The sequence below is a fragment of the Arachis hypogaea genome, chromosome 12 (genome assembly GCF_003086295.3).
Source record: "Arachis hypogaea cultivar Tifrunner chromosome 12, arahy.Tifrunner.gnm2.J5K5, whole genome shotgun sequence".
In the NCBI taxonomy this organism is placed as follows: Eukaryota; Viridiplantae; Streptophyta; class Magnoliopsida; order Fabales; family Fabaceae; genus Arachis; species Arachis hypogaea.
Window position 1 is genome coordinate 49,084,449 of NC_092047.1, and position 6,615 is coordinate 49,091,063.

Below are 6,615 nucleotides of genomic sequence, written 5' to 3' on the forward strand. Positions count from 1 at the left end.
CAGACTGGACCTTGCTAGATATATTCTATGATGGCCTCTCTGAATTATCCAAGATGGCATTGGACCACTCTACTGATGGATCACTCCACCTAAAGAAAATTTCTGAAGAGGCACAGGAACTCATTGGCATAGCTGCAAACAACCAATTCATGTACACTTCTGAGAGGAATCCTATGAACAATGTGGTAGCTCAGAAGAAAGGAGTCCTGGAGGTTGATACTCTGAATGCCATATTGGCTCAGAATAAGATCCTGACCCAACAGGTCAACATAATCTCTCAGCATCTGACTGGATTGCAAGTTGCAACTGACAGCATGCAAGAAAACTCCTATGAAGAAGATGCCTATGATCCAGATCAACCCATGATAGAAGAGGTTCACTATATGGGAAATTCCTTAGGGAATCTCCACATTGAGCCTTATAGAAACACCTACAACTCATCATGTTGGAATCATCTCAACTTTTCATAGAAGGATCAATAGAAGCCTCAGCAAGGCTTTAACAATAATCAAGGTGGAAGAACCCATAATAGGTTCAACAACAGACCATTCCCACCTTCTCAGCAATAGATGGAGACTTCTATCCAGAGCCTTTCTGACTTAGCTACTGTAGTCTCTGATCTCTCTAAGACCACTCACAGTTTCATTACTGAAACAAGATCTTCTATTAGGAATCTGGACATACAGATTGGTCAGCTAAGTAAAACGATCCCTGAGATCCCTTTTAACATGCTTTCAAGTAATACTAAAGTAAACCCTGCAGATTTTATAATCTTAGATACTGGAGAGGACAAGGATGAATCCATCATCCTTGGAAGACCTTTCCTAGCCCTTGCCAATGCCATAATTGATGTGGCAAAGGGAGAGCTCGTTCTACAGTTATGGGAAGATCACATCTTGTTCAAGATTCCTAGACTTAACTCCCTCCCTAAAGGAGAGACAACTGTGCAACACTTAGTATTCCAACCCTTTCTCTCTGTGCAGAGCTTCACAGAGCCCCCAGACACCAAATCTAAGTTTGGTGTTGAGAAACCATCATCAAGCAATGAGAATGAAGGTACTAAGAAAAAGGTACCTAAAGGCTGGAGGGATAAAAAAATCCCCACTGAAGGCCTCTCACGTGGCATGAGAGTTGTCTTCACCGACAGCCCAGTCATTCCACACACTATGAACAAGATCCTATCTCTAGAACACATGGAGCTCATCCATGAGAGCACAAGAAGGAAGTTAACTGTAAGGTGTGAAACTCTGAGCCCCTATCCATCCCCGTAAAGAGGCTAACCATCAAGCTAGAGATGTTAAAGAAGCGCTTGTTAGGAGGCAACCCAACCATAATTATAGTATTGTTATTTTTTTAGTTATTTCTACTCGAGTTATATTAAGTTATTTCCATAGATATTTCCTTTTTAAAGTTTGTGATCATGTGTAGTAGTAAGAGACAAAAACATTCAGAGATGGAAACAGAACACCCTGGAGTGATCCCCTTGCTGGCGTTGAACGCCAAACAAAGAGGCAGGAGGGGCGTTCAATGCCCCATATGGGTAAGAAAGCTGGCGTTGAATGCCACACAAGGAGAAGTGTGGGCGTTCAATGCCCAAGAAGGGGCAGCTTTGCTGGCGTTGAACGCCAGAATGGGACTATTCTGGGTGTTCAACGCCCAAGAGGGAGCAGTATTACTGGTGTTGAACGCTAAGGAAGGAGACCCTAATGGGCGTCCAACACCCTACATGGAGCAAGAAGCTAGCGTTGAACGCCAGCCAGGGAGTAGAGACTAGGCGTTCAACTCCCACAAGGGGCAGAAAATTTGAATTCCCTAGCCTCTCAAGATTAGTGGGTCCCACTGAATGTCCACCTACCCCACCTTCCTATCTCTCCTACTTTCCTTCTTCCCCACATACTCTTCCCTATACACCCTCAACCAATCACATCCACATCACCCTTTTCTCTTCCCAAAACCCTTCATCACTCCCATCCATCAATTCCTACCAACCCCCACCCATTTCAAATTCAAATCTTTCCCACCCACACCCCCTTATGACCGAACCCAACCTTAACCCACCCCTATAAATAACCCTTCCTATAACCCTTCAAACACACACCTCATACACAATAACCCCCACTTGGCCAAATCCTTCTCTCCCTCTATCTCTACTCTTCTTTTCTTCTTCTACTCTCTTTTTTCCTTTTGCTCATATTTGTGCAAGGACAAACAAAGTTCTTAGGTTTGGTGTTGCAAAAGATTTGCTTTTTGACTTCTACCATCCCTAAGTATGGCACCAAAGTCTGGTGAAACCTCAAGGAAGAGGAAAGGAAAGGCCATTGCCTCCGCTTCTGAATCTTAGGAAATAGAGAGATTTATCACCAAAGCTCATCAAGACCACCTCTATGAAGTAGTGACAAAGAAAAGGGTGATTCCCAAAGTCCCCTTTAGGCTAAAAAAGAATGAGTACCCAAAGATCCAACAAGAAATCTAGAGAAAAGGTTAGGAAGTTCTGACCAATCCTATCCTGGAAGTTGGGATCTTAATGGTGCAAGAGTTTTATGCCAATGCTTGGGTCACCAAAAAGCATGACACTAGTGTGAACCCATTTCCCAAAAATTGGTGTACCATGGTCCGAGAGCGGCTCTTGGGTTTCAGCCCGAAAAGTGTAAGGTTGGCGCTCCAACTGCCATTAATGCGAGGAGACCCGCATCCTTACACTAGAAGAGTCAATTTCGATCAAAGGCTGGACAAAGTCCTTTCAGGCATTTGTGTGGAAGGAGCTTAGTGGAAGAGGGATGCTCAAGGCAAGCCTTTCCAACTAAGAAGGCTTGACCTTAAGCCCGTAGCTAGAGGATAGTTGCAATTCGTCCAACGCTCTATCATCCCTACTAGTAACCGGTCCGAAGTGACTATTGACCGAGCAATCATGATTTACTGCATTGTGCTTGGGAATGAGATGGAGGTACATAAGGTGATACCTTAAGAGATGTACAAGGTGGCAGAAAAATCTCCACCCAAGCAAGGTTGGCATTCCCACATCTTATCTATCACTTATGCAATTCAGCTGGAATTGTCATAGAAGGAGATTTCCTATTGAGGAGGACAAGCCCATCACTAAAAGAAGGATGAAGCATGTCAGAGAGCTTGCTCAAGAGCCTATGCAGCCGCCTTCAGAAATCCCTGAGAAGCCTCAAGGGATGTATTTTTCTCCCCAAAACTATTGGGACCAACTAAACACCTCTCTAGGAGAATTGAGCTCCAACGTGGATCAACTGAGGTTGTAGCACCAAGAGCAATCCACCATCCTCCACGAAATAAGAGAAGATTAAAGAGCTATGAGGGAAGAGCAACAAAGGCAAGGACGAGATATAGAGGAGCCTAAATACTCCATTGGATCCACTAGAGGAAGCAGTAGCTGCCATTACTAAGGTGGTCATGTTACATTCCCTTACCTATGTTATTTTTCTACTTTTCATTGTGTTCTATTGTCTGTTTCCTATTTCTAGTGCATGGTCATCTTTGTTTATGTCCTAAAGCTATGAAATATTTGATGTATCTCTCACCATACATAAAAGAAAAAATTATTTGAAAAAGAAAAGTGAGATACATAAACTCAAGTTATATAATAAGAATAGTCCAATTATTTATTATGGTGGCATTACTTTTACTTTCTGAATGCATGAATTAATAGTGCATATTTGATGTTGGAGTAAAGTGTGTTGGCTCTTGAAAGAATGATGGAAAAGGAAAAGTATTATTGGTGATCTGAAAAACCAAACAAATATTGATTCTTGAAACAAGAAAAAGTAACAAAAAAAAAAGAGAAGAGAGGAGAAAAAAAAGAAAGAAAAAGAAAAATCCAATAACTCTTTAAACCAAAGGCAATAGCAAGGGTCTAAGGCTTTGACTATTAATGGTTAGGAGGGTCTGACGAAATAAAATCTTGGCCTAAAAAGTTCAAATGAGCTGCTTCCCCTGACTAAATGCTTGTGGTGTGAAGGTGTCAAGTGAAAAGCTTGAGACTGAGCAGTTAAAGTTGTGATCCTGAAAGCAAAAGAGTGTGCCTAAGAACTCTAGGTACCACTGTCTGGGGATTCTAGCAAAGCTGACTCACAATCCAATCGAGTTCACCCAGTTAAGTGCCTATGGCGGTTATGTATCTGGTGGTAATATTGGAAAATAAAACGTTTAAGGTCACGACCAGGCTAAAAAAGAAGTTGTGTTCAAGAATCAAGAAAAGATAAACTAAGAGAGTCAATAATATCATCTGGATTCTGAGTCCCTAAAGATGCCAATACTTCTAAGCTTCAAATGATAGTGAGATGCCAAAATTGTTCAGAAGTAAATGGTTACCAGCCCCGCTCATCAATTGGAACTGAGCTTCATTGAAAACTCTGAGATTTATTGTATCATTCTCTTCTTTTTAATACTACTCTATTTTTGGTTGCTTGGGGACAAGCAACAATTTAATTTTGGTGATCTGATGAGCGGATATTATATATGCTTTTTGGCATCATTTTCATATTATTTTAGTTATGTTTTGTTTAAGTTTCATTTTATTTTCCTTGGTTTTAAGGCAAAATTCATATTTTTGGATTCTACTTTGAGTTGTTGTGTTTTTTTATGATTTTAGGTAATTTTTGGCTAAAATTGACGAGCTTTGGCAAAGTCTGATTCAAAGGCAAGTAAAGCGTAGCAGATACTGTCAGATTCTGACCTCCATGCACTCAAATGAGCATTTCTGGAGCTACAGAGGTCTAAATGATGCACTCTCAACGTCGTTGGAAAGCTAAATTTTAGATCTTTTCATCAATATATAATAGTATATACTTTTCTTCGAAGGAGCCTCCCTATATTGGGCGTTGAACGCCCAAGAACTCTCCCTTTCTAGCGTTTAACGCTACAAAGGGACTCAAGCCAACGTTGAACGCCCAATCACCCCTCCTTGGGGCGTTCAACACCCACCAAGAAGCACAAGGCAGTCTGGATCAACCCTCTAATAGGCGTTTAATGCCCATCCCTCAAGTTGGATGCCAAGCTCAGCCCAAGTACTCAACCAAAGTGGGCCCAAGAGTGGACTTCACACCTTTAGTCTAGTCAATTATACTTTTCGTACTTCTTAGCTATTAGGTTATTATATATAGAACAAAGATCACATTTGTTAAGAACTTTTGATCTTTCCCCTTTTGCACATTTCACTATTACTTTTTGTAAGCTATGAGCTACTAAACCTCCTAAGTTAGGGTTAGGAGCTCTGCTGATTCTCATGGATTAATAATATTACTATTTCTATTTCATTACACCTTTGATTCCTTTTTCTTGTGCATTTTCATTCTTCATCTCATGAAATGAGGATGAACTGTGACATTTAACCTTGTTCTATGGTGTGCGAATCCCCTCGCTTCGTACAGTTGAACCAGCAAGTGCACTGGGTCGTCCAAGTAATACCAGAGCGAGTCAGGGTCGATCCCACGAGGATTATGGTTTGAAGCAAGCTATGGTTATCTTGCAGATCTTAGTCAGGAAAATAGAAGAGTTTTTGGTTTGAATTTGGTTAAAAGCATAAAAGGAATGAAAATTGAATTACAAGGTTTGATTATAAGCAGTGATAAGAAGATAGTTAAGGCTTGGAGATGCTTTGTCCTTCCGGATTAACTCTGGTATTTCTATCTTCTTCAATTGTGAATGATTTCTTCTATGTCAATCTGTATGTAATCAACACCGTACGGCCGTGGTCGCCAATCTCCTCCAGATCTGAACCCCAGGGTTAGTGTGGATCCATTCTGATTGAGGGTGAAACTCCTGCAGTCTATTCTCCTTAATAATCCTACTAAAAAAGCCACAGACAAGGTCGAATCTTTCGGATCAGAAAATGCTGCGCCTTTGGGTTCAAGCCTCTACCACAGAGACCCTAATCTCCCCATAACTCGGCTGAACTGGTGTCTCGAGAAGTCCCCAACGAAGTCGTGGATTAGCGTCTAAGAGATCTATAATCAAACTGGTGGTTCGATGCTTTCCAGTCACGTATTCACATGAACCCAAGAAGAACACGGGTGGTTATTAGGCACGCGGTCTTAGTATAATGAACAAAGATGATTGTCATGGGTCATCCCATTCATCAAGTTGAAGAATGAAGATACATCTTAGAATTAAATCAAACAAGAATTGAAGAGAAACAGTAGTACTTTTTTTAATCCATAAAACTCAGCAGGGCTCCTCCCTCAACCTAGGAGGTTTAGAAACTCATACTGATAGAAAACACAATTATAAACAAAAAATATAGCATAGATGTCTAGAGGTCTGTATGATTATGTAAAATATCCCTTAAATACTAAACTAATGACTATGGATTACATAAGAAAGGGTAAAACAGTCTTTTAGTGCTAAAATCCACTTCTGGGCCCACTTGGGAGTGTTTGGGCTGAGCTTTGATGAGATCCACGCCTAGGAGGCCTCTAAGGCATTGAACGTTGGCTAGGGGTCCTCTTTGGGCGTTTGGATGCTGGTCTCCTCCTTTGGTCACTGGACGCCTGGAATGGGGCAGGAGGCTGGCGTTGGACGCCAGTTTTGGGCATTCTATTCTGAAGTAAAGTATGGACTATTATAGATTGCTGGAAATCTCTAGAAGTCATC